This window comes from Budorcas taxicolor, chromosome 5 (genome assembly GCF_023091745.1).
Source record: "Budorcas taxicolor isolate Tak-1 chromosome 5, Takin1.1, whole genome shotgun sequence".
In the NCBI taxonomy this organism is placed as follows: Eukaryota; Metazoa; Chordata; class Mammalia; order Artiodactyla; family Bovidae; genus Budorcas; species Budorcas taxicolor.
In genome coordinates this window covers 86,353,615-86,371,538 of record NC_068914.1, presented here as the reverse complement: position 1 = coordinate 86,371,538, position 17,924 = coordinate 86,353,615, and the positions used below count along the sequence as shown (strand labels likewise).

The 17,924-nt window shown below is 37.1% G+C and overlaps 1 pseudogene; it reads right to left on the bottom strand.

Annotated features, from left to right (window-relative positions):
• Nucleotides 1–15,999: 15,999 nt before the first annotated feature.
• On the bottom strand, nt 16,000–17,649 carry LOC128048683 (ATP synthase subunit alpha, mitochondrial-like; annotated as a pseudogene).
• Nucleotides 17,650–17,924: the final 275 nt, after the last annotated feature.

Here is a 17,924-nt window from a genome sequence, read left to right as displayed (position 1 = left end):
CACCTTTTCTTAACATCTTTTGTTTCTGTTAGGTCTATACCATTTCTGCCCTTTATTGTGCTCATTTTTCAGGAAAAGTTCCCTTGGTATCTCTAATTTTATTGAAGAGCTCTCTAGTCTTTCCCATTCTATTGTTTCTATCTATTTCTTTGCATTGATCACTGAGGAAGCCTTTCTTATCTCTCCTTGTTATTCTTTGGAACTCTGCATTAAAATAGATATATATTTCCTTTTCTCCTTTGTCTTTAGCTTCTCTTTTTTTCACAGCTATTTGTGAGGCCTCATCAGACAATCATTTTGCCTTTTGCATTTCTCTTCCTTGAGATGGTCTTGATCATTGCCTTCTGTACTATGTCATGAACCTCCATCCATAGTTCTTCAGGCACTCTGTCTCTCAGATCTAATCCCTTGAATCTATTTTTCACTTCCTCTGTATAATCGTAAGGGATTTGATTTAGGTCATACCTGAATGGTGTAGTGATTTTTCTTACTTTCTTCAATTTAAGTCTGAAATTGGCAATAAGGAGTTCATGACCTGAGCTTCAGTCAGTTCCCAGTCTTGTTTTTTTTCTGACTGTATAGAGCTTCTCCATCTATGCCTGAAAAGAATATAACCAATCTGACTTCACTATTGATCATCTGGTGATGTCCATTTTAAAGTCTTCTCTTGTGTTGTTGGAAGAGGGTTTGCTATGACCATTGTGTTCTCTTGGCAAAATACTGTTAACCTTAACCTGCTTCATTTTGTACTCCAAGGCCAAATTTGCCTGTTACTCCAGGTATCTCTTGACTTCCTACTTTTGCATTCCAGTCCTCTATAAGGAAGAGGACATCTTTTCTGGGTGTTAGTTCTAGAAGATCTTGTAGGTGTTCATAGAACCTTTCAACTTCAGCTTCTTCAGCATTACTGGTTGGGACATAGACTTGGATTACTGTGATTTTGAGTGGTTTACCTTGGAAATGAACAAAGATCATTCTGTCATTTTTGAGATTGCATCCTAGTACTGCATTTTGAACTCTTTTGCTGACTATGAGAGCTATTTGATTTCTTCTTAGGGATTCTTGCCCACAGTAGTAGATATAATGGTAACCTGAGTTAAATTCACCCATTCCAGTCCATTTTGGTTTACTGATTCCTAAAATGTCAATGTTCACTCTTGCCATTACCTGTTTGACCACTTCCAATTTGCCTTGATTCAGGGACCTAACATTCCAGGTTCCTACGAATTATTGCTCTTGACAGCATCAGACTTTACTTCTATCACCCTTTGCATCCACAGCTGGGTGTTGTTTTTGCTCTGGCTCCATCTCTTCAATCTTTCTGGAGTTATTTCTCCACTGATCTCCAGTAGCATATTGAGCACCTATCGACCTGGGGAGTTCATCTCTTAGTGTCCTATTTTTGCCTTTTCATACTGTTCTTGGGGTTCTCAAGGCAAGAATACTGAAGTGGTTTGCCATTCCCTTCTCCACTGGACCACATTTTGTCAGAATTCTCTGCTATCTTGGGTCCGTCTTGGGTGGCCCTACAGGGCATGGCCCTACAGGGCATGGCTCATAGTTTCATTGAGCTAAATAAGTCTGTGGTCCATGTGATCAGTTTGGTTAGTTTTCTGTGATTGTGGTTTTTATTCTATCTGCTCTATGACGGATAAGGATAAAAGGCTGATGGAAGCTTCCTGATGGGAGAAACTGACTCAGGGGGGTATTGGGTCTTGTTCTGATGGGCGGAAATATGTTCAGTAAATCTTTAATTCAATTTTCTGTTGATGGATGGAGCTGTGTTCCCTCCCTGTTGCTTGACCTGAGGCCAAACTATGGTGGAGATAACGAAGATAATGGTGACCTCCTTCAAAAGGTCATATGCAGGCACTACTGCACTCAGTGCCTCCTACCCTGAAGCAGGCCACCACTGATTAACTTTTAGTTATTTGTATAAGCGATATTTGGCATGAGGTCTTAAAGGTGAACTACTGAAGCCTAGGATGAAAGCTTGACACAAGACAACTCTTCCTTTTGACATTTGTTGGAATGATTACTTTTTTCATCATTTGTTCTACTAGTATTGGATAGTATTATTGAATTTACACTAATTAATGAATTCTGTTCATGTGTACAAGCAATATTGTAAGAGTTAAAATGTGGACAAGTAGATTAAAATTAAAATATGACACCCCTTTTCATTCATTATAATCTTTAAACATTAAAGACAAAATAAAAATTTCCAAGTTGCTTTCACTTTTGTATTGACCCAATTAATTTTGATAGATAATACAAAAGTATAATTTGATGTAATACTTGGTACATAGAGATCAAGAAATACTTTTAACTAAACGAATAAATGGCTTAGTAAGGAGAACTGAAAGTCATGAAGTTTTCATTAATTACATAGGCCTTATAAACACAGCAGCCAAACTTGCTGCACCACTGCTTCAAGAATTCTGTTGATCTCACATATTGGAAGACCATAATGAAAACCAAACATTCAAGTCATTAAAATGTTATACAGGGAGGAAAACTTTAAAGTATTTATTTTGTAAGTATTAATGTGTGTGTGCCTACTTTTTAAAAAGTATTTTTATTTTTTATTCTGAAAGATGAAACTAATCTTTTAGGAATTGTCATATTACCTTTTTCTTATAATTTGCTAAGTGGAAACGCCTTTAAGATTAGGTTTAAGTCTTCTAGGGCCCAATAGAACAGATTAGTTAAAATCATGGACTAGCATTTGAACTTTAATCATGATTCTGATTTAAGTTTTTATAGTATTAGCTGCTTCTACTATAACTCTCATCAGCAAAGAATCTGAGTTTTGATGTCATTTATAAACAAAAATGTTTACAAATTTTTTTGTAATCAAGATTTCCAGGAGAAATATCAATAACCTATCAGATATGCAGATGACACCACCCTTATGGCAGAAAGTGAGGAAGAACTAAAGAGCCTCTTGATGAAAGTGAAAGAGGAGAGTGAAAAAGTTGGCTTAAAGCTCAACATTCAGAAAACTAAGATCATGGCATCTGGTCCCATCACTTCATGGCAAAAAGATGGGGAAACAGTGGACACAGTGGCGGACTTTATTTTTCTGGGCTCCAAAATCATTGCAGATGGTGATTGCAACCAGGAAATTAAAAGACACTTGCTCCTTGGAAGGAAAGTTATAACCAACCTAGACAGCATATTCAAAAGCAAAGACATTACTTTGCCAACAAAGGTCCATCAGGTCAAGGCTATGGTTTTTCCAGTGATCATGTATAGATATGAGAGTTGGACTGTGAAGAAAGCTGAGCACCAAAGAATTGATGCCTGTGAATTGTGGTGTTGGAAAAGACTCTTGAGAGTCCCTTGGACTGCAAGGAGATACAACCAGTCCATCCTAAAGGAGATCAGTCCTGGGTGTTCATTGGAAGGACTGATGTTGAAGCTGAAACTCCAATACTTTGGCCACCTGATGAGAAGAGCTGACTCATTTGAAAAGACCCTGATGCTGGGAAAGATTGAGGGCAAGAGGAGAAGGGGAAGACAGAGGATGAGATGGTTGGATGGCATCACCAATTCGATGGACATGGGTTTGGGTGGACTCTGGGAGTTGGTGATGGACAGGAAGGGCATGGGGTCACAAAGAATCGGAAATGACTGAGTGACTGAACTGAACTGATAAAGAAAAATGTTTTTGTTTTGGGTTTTTTTTGCTTCAACATTGCAATATGCAGAACGAAAGCACTGTGTATACCTTGAGACTTTTTAGATACACATCAAATTAATGTAACAATTAATTGCATTTGGAAAAATCAAGGAAATGTGTACCTGAAAATTCTGACTTCGAGTAGACTGACTGAAAATAATGAAATAAAGTAAAATACATCTTGTCAATGCAACAATTATCTATTTTCAAGATTTTCTGGTTAGTTTTCTTGGTGAAGGCATTTTAAAGATTGCTTTCAATAAATGTCTTCTGTTTACAAAATTCCTTGGCGAAGCTGAGTTCATGTTTCTTAAGCGAAGAAATGGAAGTAAAAGAAGGGTGGTAGCAGACTGCTGAATAGCCACACTGCTGCACAGAGTCAAGTCTGCAGTAGCATTAAAGAGCAAAAACTCTGGAGCTGGACAGATAAGGTTTAAATCTTAGATCCACCATTTGGTCTCTGTGTTATTTGATTTGTATAGATTAAACACAAACCCTATTTTCCTTTGTATTCCTGATGGTTGTCCTCTAGTACTATTCCAGAAAGCTCACTGTCACCATGGGGCTGCAACCCTAATTCTGACCCCATAGTTCTCTGCTCTGATAGATAAAATGGACCCATGGACACTTCTCTGCATCCTTAGTGCATAAGATCAAGCTCTGGGAATAAAAAGTGTTGGTGAGGTTGTGGAGAGAAAGGACCTTTGGGCACTGTTGGTGAGAATGTAAATTTGTGCTGCTACTATGAAGGTTTCTTCAAAAGTTAACAATAGAATTATGATGTATGTGTGTGTGGTGGGGCGGGGGGCAGGAGGTGGGTGGGTAAGTCGCTTCAGTCATGTCTGACTGTGACTCTATGAATGTAGCCCACCTGACTCCTATGTCCATGATGTTCTGCAGGCAAGACTACTGAAGTGGGTTGCCATGCCTTCCTCCAGGGGAGCTTCCTGACCCAGGGATTGAACCTGTGGATGGCCAGCAGATTCTTCCCATACAATACTATGTGTCTATTACTCAATAAAGATGGGGAAAAAAAGACTAAACTCAGAGTTATCAATGGATGTTTACTTGACTATAAAAGCAAATGAAATTGCTTCATTTGTTTAAAATGACTTTGAAGATTTCTAGAAGTCCATGCATTTGCTTCCAGTCTTGACTTCATGCAATGCATTTATTTTAGATACTTTTGGAATAATTCGTATTCTCTGGATTCAAGTCAGTCACATGTCCTGATATATTCTACATAGGAACATTACCTATGGCAATACATTCATGCTTACCAGTCAGGGAAAAAATAATTTTGAAAGAATAAATTTGACTTCAGGCAGACGGACAGGGAAATAGACAATGACCCTTCAGCAATACTTTTTGCTGAGGATCAATGACAAGACAATAATAACAGTAATGTAACATTTGTATAACATTTTATAATTTAGAAAAGGCTTTGCAAATTAATACTCTCTTATATTTTGAATTTTGAGAACCCTTGATTTAATGATTAGTTTAATTTCTGTAATCAAAAAGAAAAGGAAAAAAGAGCAACATTAAAGAATTAATTACCTTACCAAATATACAGCTAGTAACTGTTAGAACTGGATCTTATAGTTTCAATGTTCTAGTGACTAGATAATGTTCATGACTCCAAGTCTAATATTTTCATTGTAAAAAGTTTATACAATAACAATGCATATGTAGTAAAGAAATACTTGCCTATATTCAGTGTTGATTCTAAAATTAAGTATGATAGTTCCTTTACAGATGTTCTACTAATTGAGTCAAGGAACTAACTCATTGAACTCTCAACTAGGAGATAACTTCTTATCACAATTCTTAGTGTTTCATAGTATCTTCTGTGTGCACATAGAAATGTTATTGGTTTCAACATTTTTTTCTCAACAGGTACTTAGGAAAAGAAAGTTACCGTATTGAGCACATAAATCATATTGCAGTTTCTTGTATAAAGAATACAATTCTAAAATTAAAAAGGTAATAATAAATTCTCATTGAATTAATTACATTGAATGAAACATATCCAATAATAATCATACTGTATAATCATTAATTAGATAGTTCAAACATCTTCCCTACAAAGTAGTATGACTATTATCTTTATATTTTAGAATTATCATCTCTGATTAAATATTTTTATAAAACATTTATAGCTTGCTTCTTATGACTAATTTTAAAAATTTGGTAGATATTAATTAGGCTGTCTGTCATGATTCTAGAGCCATGCATTATTTCTCTGATAGGTATGAAGAGGAATAAAGGAAAGACCTAAAAAAAAATGAGATTTACACTATAAGATACATATACATATACAAATGTGTGTGTGTACACTTATGCTAGATGGTGAAAACACACATACACATGCATATACATATCCTGGGTAATCCATAAAGCCTCTCGGAATGTACTAATAACTATTTTAAATGGAAATCACTGGGAGCTAAAGGGGAGATATGAAAAAAATACTTGTAGAAATGAACTTGATATGAGATAACATCTTCCTTAACCTGAAGTAAATGCTACAGTAAAAAGTTTTGGTTTTGTTCCATTGTTGGCACAATCTTTTAGCTCCAGCAAACTTTTATGATTATGATACCTAACCAAAGAAAGCAGCATATATTTTAAGCGCACTGGGTTTGGAGTTCAAAGAACTGGTATTTAAGGCCTAGTTACATGATGTAAGTTTAGAAAAACACCTTGACTATTCATTTTAGTTATATGTAGAATGAAACTAATTATCTAATTATTGATTATAGAGTGTTTGGTAAAATGGCATGAAGTAAATAAAAACTGAAAGAGATACAAAATCATACTTATGATAGTTGATTAGAAAATAGTAAGCAATCACTACAATTCCTTTGACTTTTTGGAAGGAGTTTTCTTTCAGCTAAATTTGAATGCAGTTTAGCTGTATAGAATTTAAGCCTCTAGTAGAAGTATGCATTTTCTAGATGCAAGACATAAGTCATTCTACTTAAATTAAAAAAAAAAAAAAACTGCTTTTCTTAAACTTTCAGAGAATTTAACTTCTGTCATCAATTTTCAGAATGAGTGGAGAAAATTTAAATTTATATGCAATTTCCTTTCCTTTTATTTTTTAAATTGTGAGAGATTTCAAACTCACAGAAAGTAATAATAGCAAATACTCATACCAATGGCTATGCACCAGGTTTAGCTACATGTATTGAATCATTAGATTTTCACAGTAACACTTTGAGGCAAATATATCAGCTATCCTCATTTTACAGATGAAGAAAGTGAAGTTCAAGGTTCATTTCAGTTCAGTTCAGTTCAGTCACTCAGTCGTGTCCAACTCTTTGCAACCCCATGAATTGCAGCACGTCAGGCCTCCCTGTCCATCACCAACTCTTGGAGTTCACCCAAACTCATGTCCATTGAGTCGGGGATGCCATCCAACCATCTCGTCCTCTGTCGTCCCCTTCTCCTCCTGCCCCTAATCCCTCCCAGCATCAGGGTCTTTTCCAATGAGTCAGCTCTTCGCATGAGGTGGCCAAAATATTGGAGTTTCAGTTTAGCATCATTCCTTCCAAAGAACACCCAGGACTGATCTCCTTTAGAATGGACTGGTTGGATCTCCTTGCAGTCCAAGGGACTCTCAAGAGTCTTCTCCAACACCACACTTCAAAAGCATCAATTCTTCGGCGCTCAGCTTTCTTCACAGTCCAACTCTCACATCCATACATGACCACTGGAAAAACCATAGCCTTGACTAGACAGACCTTTGTTGGCAAAGTAATGTCTCTGCTTTTGAATATGCTATCTAGGTTGGTCATAACTTTCCTTCCAAGGAGTAAGCGTCTTTTAATTTCATGGCTGCAATCACCATCTGCACAGTGATTTTGGAGCCCCCAAAAATAAAGTCTGACACTGTGTCCACTGTTTCCCCATCTATTTGCCATGAAGTGATGGGACCAGATGCCATAATCTTTGTTTTCTGAATGTTGAGCTTTAAGCCCACTTTTCACTCTCCTCTTTCAATTTCATCAAGAGGCTTTTGAGTTCCTCTTCACTTTCTGCCATAAGGGTGGTGTCATCTGCATATCTGAGGTTATTGATATTTCTCCTGTTAATCTTGATTCCAGTTTGTACTTCACCCAGTCTGGCATTTCGCATGATGCATTCTGCATAAAAATTAAATAAGCAGGGTGACAATATACAGCCTTGACATATCCTTTTCCCAGTTTGGAACCAGTGCTTTGTTCCATGTCCAGTACTAACTGTTGCTTCTTGAGCTGCATACAGATTTCGCAGGAGGCAGGTAAGGTCGTCTGGTATTCCCGTCTCTTGAAGAATTTCCCACTGTTTGTTGTGGTCCACACAGTCAAAGGATTGGCATAATCAATAAAGTAGAAGTATATGTTTTTTTCAAATTCTCTTGCTTTTTCTGTGATCCAACTGATGTTGGCACTTTGGTCTCTGGTTCCACTGCTTTTTCCAAATCCAGGTTGAACATCTGGAAATTCTCAGTTCACGTACTGTTGAAGCCTCTCTTGGAGAATTTTGGTTATTACTTTGCTAGCATGTAAGATGGTGCAATTTTGTGGTAGTTTGAACACTATTTGCCATTGCCTTTCTTTGGAATTGGAGTGAAAACTGACCTTTTCCAGTCCTGTGACCACTGCTGAGTTTTCCAAACTTGCTGGCATATTGAGTGTAGCACTTTCACAGCATCACCCTTTAGGATTTGAAATAGCTCAACTGGAATTCCATCCTCTCTACCAGCTTTGTTCTTAGTGATGCTTCTTAAGGCCCACTTGACTTCAGACTCCAGGATGTCGGCCTCTAGGTGAGTGATCACACAGTTGTGGTTATTTGGGTCATTAAGATCTTTTTTGTATAGTTCTTCTGTTTATTCTTACCACCTTTTCTTAATATCTTCTGTTTCTGTTAGGTCCATATCATTCCTGTCCTTTATTATGCCCATCTTTGCATGAAATGTTCCCTTGGTATTTCTAATTTTCTTTTCCACTAATAGGCTTTTCCACTGTATTGTTTTCCTCTATTTCTTTTCACTGATCACTGAAGAAGGCTTTCTTGTCTCTCCTTGCTGTTCTTTGGCACTCTGCATTCAAATGGGTATATCTTTCCTTTTCTCCTTGTCCTGTCACTTCTCTTCTTTTCTCAATTATTTTTAAAGCCTTGTCAGACAACCATTTTGTCTTTTTGCATTCCCTTTTTTTGGGAATGGTCTTGATCACTGCCTCCTGTACAATGTCATGAATCTTTGTCCATAGTTCTTCAGGCACTCTGTCAAATCTAATCCCTTAAATCTGTTTGTCACTCCCACCATATAATATAGGGATTTGATTTAGGTCATTTTAACATTTGATTAGGTCTTTCTGAGAAGACATATCCAAAAAATATTGCTAAGACCAATGTCAAAGTCTGTACTGTTTAAATTTTCTTCTAGGAGTTTTAGAGCATCAGGTCTTACAGTTACTCTCTTGAGAGCTCCTTGGACTGCAAGGAGATCGAATCAGTCAGCCCTAAGGGAAATCAACCCTGAATATTCATTGGAAGGACTGATGCTGAAGCTGAGGCTCCACACTTTGGCCACCTGATGTGAAGAGCTGACTCATTGGAAAAGACTCTGATGGTGGGAAAGATTGAAGGAAGCAGAGAATAAGATGGTTAGATAGCATCACTGACTCACTGGACTGAATCTGAGCAAATTGTGGGAGATAGTGAAGGACAGGGAAGCCTGATGTGCAGCAGTCTGGGGTGTCACAAAGAGTTGGATGCCACTTAATGACTGAACAACAACTACAGTTAAGTCTTTAATCCATTTTGAGGTTGATTTTGGTTTTGTCATATACACTGTGAGAAAGTAGTCTGGTTTCATTCTTTTGCATTCTTTCCAGTTTTTCCAAAACCATTTATTGAAAATGCTGTCTTTTTCCCATTGCATATAACCTTGCCAGGTTGGCCATAGATTAACTTTCCATATAAACTTGCCTATATTTCTATACTTTATTTCTGTTCCATTGATCTATGTATCTTTTCTTTAATGCAAGTTTTATGCTGCCATGATTACTGTAGCTTTGTAATATAGTTTGAAACCATAGAGCATGGTATCTCTAGTTTTGTTCTTCTTTCTCAAGATTGCTTTGCTCTGGGGTCCTTTGTGGTTCCACACAAATGTTAGGATTATTTGTTCTAGTTCTGTGAAAATGTCATGGGTACTTTGATAGTTGTGCTGAACCTGTAGATTACTTTGAGTAGTACGGTTATTTTAATTGTATTAATTTCTCTTAATTCATGACCATGATGTGTCTTGCCCTTTGTTTATGTCATCTCCAATTTCTTTCAGCAAAGTTTTATGATTTTCAGAGTTAAAGTCTAACATGCTTAAATTTATCCCTAGGTATGTATTCTTTTTAATGCAGTTGTAAATGAGATTGTTCTCTTATATTTTTAGTTTGTTAGTAGTGCAACAGATTTCTGTATATTAATTTTGAATCTTGAAATTTCCCATATTTCATTTATAGGTTCTAACAGATTTTTGGTAGCATCTTTAGAATTTTCATATGTATTATCATGTCATCTGCAAGGGATGACCCTTTACCTTTTTTCTTTCTAATTTAGATACCTTTTATTTCTTTTTCTTTTTTGACCATTGTGACTTAGATTTCCAATACTATGCTGCATAAAAGTGGCAAGAGTGGACATCTTTGTTCTTAGTCTTAAAGGAAATGCTTTCAGTTTTTCACCATTAAATATGATTTGGGCTGTGACTTTGTCACAGCCTTCTATATCTACTATGTTGAGAGGTTATCTCATAAATGAATGTTGAATTTTGTCAAAAGCTTTTTCTGCAACTATTGAGATGGTATATTTTATTCATCAAGTTGTTAATGTGGGGAGTCACACTGTTTGATTTGTAGATATTAAACCATCCTTGTATCCCTGGGATAAATCCCATGTCATACGCTTCTTTGAAACTACTATTTAATTGGTTTGCTAATATTTTGTTGAGGATTTTTGAATCTATGCTCATCAGTGATATGGGTTTGTAATTTTTTTTTTTCAAATCGTCTTTGTCTAGTTTTGATATTGGGGTAACTATACATTCAATTTTTAAAAACCATTTGAGAAGAACAAGTGTTTTCTCTTCTTTAAAAGTTTAGTAAATTTCACTTGTGAGTTTGTCTCATCCTGGATTTTTGTGTGGTGGAATTTTGTTGTTTTTTTTTTTACTGACTCAAATATATTATCAGTAATTGATCTGTTCATGTTTTCTATTTCTCCCTCATTTAATCTTGGGAGATTACATTTCTAGAAATTTATCCATTTCTTCCAAGTTTTCCATTTTATTGGTATATAACTCTTCATAGTAATCTCTTATGATCCTTTGTATTTCAGTGGTATCAGTTTCATTTCTGATTTTATTAATTTGTTTTGCAATACATTGACATGAATCCGCCACGGGTGTACATGAGTTCCCAATCCTGAACCCCTCCTCCCACCTAGCACCCCATATCATCTCTCTGGATCATCTCCGTGCACCAGCCCCAAGCATCCTGTATCCTGTATCGAACATAGACTGGCGATTCGTTTCTTACATGATAGTATACATGTTTCAGTGCCATTCTCCCAAATCATCCCACCCTTTCCCTCTCCCTCAGAGTCCAAAAGTCTGTTCTATACATCTGTGTCTCTTTCGCTGTCTCGCATACAAGGTTATCATTACCATCTTTCTAAATTCCATATATATATATATATATGTTAGTATACTGTATTGGTGTTTTTCACCAAAACCAGCAGAATATACTTTCAAGTGCATATGGGCTATTCTTCAGCATAGATTAGATCTCACACTAGATCACAAAAGAAGTATCAATACATTTAAGAAGATTGAAATCATATCAAAAATCTTTTCCAACCACAAAGTATGAAATTAGAAATTACCTACATAAAAAAAAATATATATATAAACACAAACACTTGGAGGCTACTAAACATTCTTCTACACAACCAAAATGGTCACTGAAAAGAACTAAAGAGGAAATTTTAAAATACCTGAAGCTATGAAAATGGAAACACAATGTTTCAAAATCTATGGAATGCAGCAAAAGTGTTTCTAAGACAGAAGGTCATAGCAATAAGCTTACATCAAGAAACAACACAATCATAAAGAAACAATCTAAACCTTATAGCTAAATGAACTATAAAAAACAAACAAACCTGAAGTTAGTATAAGGAAACAAACAATGAACTAGGTTAAGCATGGTCCCTTTCCTCATGGAATTTACATTCCATGTAGAGATTCAGGCAGTGAATGTATATATAAATAAAGCAAATAATTACAGACTGTGATAATTTCCAAAGGGGAAATGAGCATTGTATTGTTAAAGAAATAAAAAGGCAGGTATTTTAGATGTAGTCAAGGCATGGTACTGTGTCCTGTAAGACATGGACTCAAATATGAAAAAGAGATAGTTATGATCACCAGAAGTTTACTATCTAGTGAAAGTCATACATTAAATATATAATTAACTACATGGGACAGAATTAAGTAAAACTATGGAAGAGATAAAATTATGCAATGTAGAAATTTAAAAAATCCCTAAATAACTCTGATTATAGTTAATCAGGAAAATATATATGGACAACATAATGTTAAGTTGGGTTTTGAAGGATGACTATGTTCCTGCTGATAGAATGAGTAAAAAAAAATAAATAAATAACAGTATGACAAAAAAACAGAGAAGGTGAAATCACACTCCAAATTCGGGAAATGGTGCCTAGTCTAACAGGATAGAAGCAAAGGAGTGAAGGCATGTGACAATGAGATGACCTGGTAAATGGAACTTAAACCATATTAGAATAAAAAGCAATTTCTAGTTATCTAATTGAGGACAGAATAAAACCTCTACCTAATTTTGAGGAGAAGAAAGATTAGTATACTTGTTGATGCTTTATTCTATGTGGATACATTATCATCCCAAAGAAAAGTAAGAGGCATAGTTTTCCAAATGCTTCATTTTTTGAAGTGTTCTTGCTTATTGCCGACAAAGGTCCATCTACTCCAAGCTATAGTCTCTCCAGTAGTCATGTATGGATGTGAGAGTTGGACCATAAACCAAGCTGAGCACCAAAGATTTGATGCTTTTGAACTGTGGTGTTGGAGAAGACTCTTGACAGTCCCTTGGACAGCAAGGAAATTGAACCATTCAATTCTAAAGGAAGTCAGTCTTTTAATGTTCATTGGAAGGACTGATGTTGAAGCTGAAGCTCCAATACTTTGGCCACCACAATGAGCAGGTCTGATTCATTGGAAAAGATCCTGATGCTGGGAAAGATTGAAGGCAGAGGGAATGACAGAGGATGAGATGGTTGGATGGCACCACCAACTAGATGGACAAGAATTTGACCAAACTCCCAGAGTTGGTGATGGACAGGGAAACCTGGTGTGCTGCAGTCCATGGGGTTGCAAAGAGTCAGACAGAACTGAAAGACTGAACTTACTTATGGGATGATCTTCTTACAGAGAATAAAGAGGAAGGAAAATCTTAATTAGGTGGACTAATAAGTAATGTGGGAGTATCTGAGAAAGAGACACATAGTAGTAAAAAGAATGTGATAATCCGAATAAGACATTCAACTTTAGTTTAGAAGTTCAACTAGTTCCATATGGTGACAAGTTCATCTGTAGAAATGGAAGTGGATGGCTTATGTGGGTGGAAGTGAATATCATTAAAGAAGAAGATGCTAAGTAACAAAATGGCCATGTTTGGGGGTGATTTACTCATATGTATATTGGAAAGATTCAGAATGATGGCAGGACTTGGGACAAAGAGGAAACTGGGTAAGATTATCAAGACTTAAAAGGAACCTGCAAAAAGATATTTGCCATCTTCAATACTCAGGAAGAAGCAAATTAGAAAATAATAGGGTACTAGTTTTTTGTTTTTATCAGTTTGGTAAACATTAAAAGATGTTTTGCAGAGGGGCCTAAATAGGCAAACAGATATTCTTATGTTTTCCTGAAGTGAATGCTACTATCCTTTTGATTAGATATTTGAAAATATCTATTAATTCACCCATCCCATTTTTGAGAAGCTATTCTGTAGGACCTTATTAAAAATCTGCTTTTTAAGTTATAACTAACATAAAATGTGGCTTCCCTGGTGGCTCGGATGGTAAAGCATCTGCCTGCAATGCAGGAGACCCGGGTAAGATTCCTGGGTCAGGAAGATCCCCCGGAGAAGGAAATGGCAATCCACTCCAGCACTCTTGCCTGGAAAATCCCATGGACGGAGGAGCCTGGTGGGCTACAGTCCATGGGGTCGCAAAGAGTCGGACATGACTGAGGGACTTCACTTCACTAACATAAAATATTTTATTATTTTTGGGTATGCAACATAATGATTCAATTTATTTTAGTTCAATTCAGTCAGTCATGTCCAACTCTTTGTGACCCCATGGACTGCACAGTCCATCACCAACTCCCAGAGCTTGTTCAAAGTCATGTCCATTGAGTTGGTGATGCCATCCAACCATCTTATCCTCTGTCGTCCCCTTCTCCTCCTGTCTCTAATCTTTCCCAGCATCAGGGTCTTTTTCAATGAGTCAGTTCTTTACATCAGGTTGGCCAAAATATTGGAGCTTCAGCTTCAGCATCAGTCCTTCCAATGAATATTCAGGACTGATTTCCTTTAGGATCAATTTATTACACATTATAAAATGATAACCACAATAAAGTTCAGTTACAGGTCTATCATCATGTGAAGCTGTTACAGTAGACTACATTCCTATGTGTACATTGCATCTTCATGACTTTTATTTTATAGCTGAATTTGAATCCTTTAATCCTCTTTACCTATTTCACCCATCCCTCTCTCCTCTGAAAGCCACCAGTTTATTCTCTGTATATATCAGTCTTTTTTTCCATTTTGTTCTGTTTATTCATTTGTTTCGTTTTTTTAAACACCTCATATAAGTGAAACCATACACTTTGTTTTTCTAGTATACTACTTAGTATCCAGATCTATCACTCCTGCCTCAAAGGCAAGATTTTATTCTTTTTCTTATACTAGAATAATTGTTCATTGTGGTGTATTTATAGCTATCACATCTTTCTTATCAATTTATCCATTGATGGATACTTAAGTTATTTCAGTATTTTGACTATCATAAATAATTCTGCAGTGAATATAAGGAGATATATATACATGCAATATATATATTATATTGCATGTATATATATTCAAATTAGTGGAGTTTTTGTTTTCTTCAGGTAAATTCCCCAAAGTGAAATTGCTGGATCATATATAATCTATCATCTTAAGTTTCTTGAGGAATCTTCATACTGTTTCCATAAGGTTTGCATCAATTTATAATTGTACTAGCACATACAAAGATTTCCTTTTCTCTGAATCCTCTTCAGCAGTTGTTTTATGCCTTTTTGATAAAAGTCATTCTGACAGTTGTGGGATGGTATCTCAATGCGGTTTTGATGTGTGTTTCCCTGATGACTAGTGTTGTTGAGCCCTATTTCATGTGCTTGTTGACCACTTATATGTCTTCTTTGGTGACTATTCAGATCCTCTGCCCATTTTTAATTGTTTTCTTTATGTTGCTGTTGCTAAGTTACTTCAGTCGTGTCTGACCCTGTGTGACCCCATAGACAGCAGCCCACCAGGCTCCTCCTTCCCTGGGATTCTCCAGGCAAGAATACTGGAATGGGTCGCCATTTCCTTCTCCAATGCATGCATGCATGCTAAGTCGCTTCAGTTGTGACCAACTCTGTGCAACCCCATGGACAGCAGCCCACCAGGCTCCTCTGTCCATGGGATTCTCTAGGCAAGAATATTGGAGTGGGTTGCCATGTCCTTTCTTTATGTTAAGTTTATGTATTTCTTTGTATTTTTGGATATCAGTCTCTTATCAGAGATATCATTTACAAATAACTTCTTCCATTCTGTGGGTCATCTTTTCATTTTGCTGACGGCTTCCTTTGCTGTGAGAAGCTCTTAGTCTGATGTAGTCCTATTAGTTTATTTTTGCTTTTTGTTGTCCTTGACTGATGAGGCAAATTTTTAAAATGTTGCTAAGACTGATGTCAAAGAGGTTACAGCCTGTATTTTCTTCTAGGAGATTTATGCTCTCATTTAAATATTTAACTCATTTTTAGTTTATGTTTGTATATGATATGATAAAGTGGTCCATTTTTATTCTTTGCATGTAGCTGTCCAGTTATCTCAACAACATGTATTAAACAGGCTGAACTAGAAGAAACAATGACAAAATCAAACTGGCATTTGATGTGAATCCCCAGGAGTTTAAGCTTCAAATCCAGCCAAGAAGTTTGTTACAATCTCTTTCAGCTTTGCATCTGTCTCTTCTGAGAACTTTCCATCAGTCCTGGTTTTGCCCAACAGGATGATAACATGAGGCAAGAAAGCATTCTCAAATTTTGTGATCTTGCTAGGCTCCAGCTTGTCAAGATACCCCCTGACACTCACATAGATAACAGCCACTTGCTCTTCAATAGCCATGGGAGAATACTGTCCTTGCTTCAGCAGCTCAGTCAAACGCACACCACGACTCAAGAGTTGTTGAGTGGCAGCATCAAGGTCAGAATCGAACTGGGCGAAAGCAGCAACCTCACGATTCTGAGCCAACTCCAGTTTCATGATACCTGCCACCTGTTTCATGGCCCTGGTTTGGGCAGCAGATCCTACACGGGACACAGACAAACCAACATTAATGGCAGAGCGGATACCTTTGTAGAACAATTCTGTTTCCAAGAAGATCTGTCTGTCAGTGATGGAAATGACATTTGTTGGAATGTAAGCAGACACATCACCAGCTTGTGTTTCTGACTGGTAGAGCAGTTAACAAGCCACCATCAAAAGGACTGTTCATTTTAGCTGCTCTCTCCAGTATATGGGAGTGCAGGTAGAACACGTCATGAGGATAGGCCTCATGACTTGGGGTTTGGCAGAGCAGCATAGATATCTGATGATAAGCAACTGCCTGTTTGGATAAGTTGTTATAAATGATCAAAGCATGTTTGCCATCATCCCTAAAATATTCTCCCACTGAACATCCAGAGTAAGGAGCCAGGTACTAAAGTGGGGCAGCATCTGAATCAGTAGCTGAAACACCAGTGGTTTACTTCATGGCATCTGCATCTGTAAGTCTCTTCACCAACTGGGCAACAGTGGATCTCTTTTGACCAACAGCAATATGGATAGAGTACAGCTTCTTCTTTTCATCAGTTCCATCATTGAATCATCTCTGGTTAATGACGTTTCTGGCAATTGGTGTCTTGCCAGTCTGTCAGTCACCAAAAACCAGATCACACTGACCACGACCAATTGGCACCAAGCTGTCCATAGCCTTTATGCCAGTTTGCATTCTGCGCCAATTCTTGCACAAAGATTCAAAGAATGATCCCAGGGGCTTTCAAGCCAACTCATCTTCAGGCCTTGGAACCAATTGGACACTTTCCATCAATGGCATTACCAAGGGCATCGACTACACGACCCAGCAGCTCCTCCCTGACATGAATATCTACAATAGCACCAGTTCCCTTCACAATATCTCCTTCTGTAATTAGTTTATCATTTCCAAACACAACAACACCAACATTGTCAGACTCCAAGTTCAGAGACATACTCTTTAAACCTGAAGAAAATTCTACCATTTCTTCCGTTTGAACATTTCTTAGCCCAAGTACTTGGGCAATATAATAACCAATACTTAAAACATACCCAGTCTTTTCAAGGTTAACAGAATTATCAGCTCCAAGAATACACTCTTCAAGAACAGAGGACGCCTCAGCAGTGCCAATCTTCTGAAGACGAGAGTTAGAGGCATGCAGGTTCCTTGCAGCAATGAATGATGATATCAAAGCATTTTTGGAGACCAGTCGGCTCACAGAGGGAAGGCGTGGGTATGGCCATGGCCATGAGCACGGACAGCATCTTTGCAGCTCCTCCTCAGGTGCTTCCTCTGCAGCCGCAGCCTCGAGACCCACTGACCACCCTGTTGTTTTGATGACTATGCCTTTGTAGTATAATCTGAAGTCAGGGAATGTGATATCTCTTTCTTATTGTTCTTTCTGAAGATGCTTTGTATATTCGGTGAGTTTTTTTTACAAACTTTGGGATTGTTTGTTCTAGTTCTATGAAGAATGTCATGAGTATTTTGATAGAAGTTGGATTGAATCTGTAGTTTGTTTTGGGTAGTATGGCCGCCT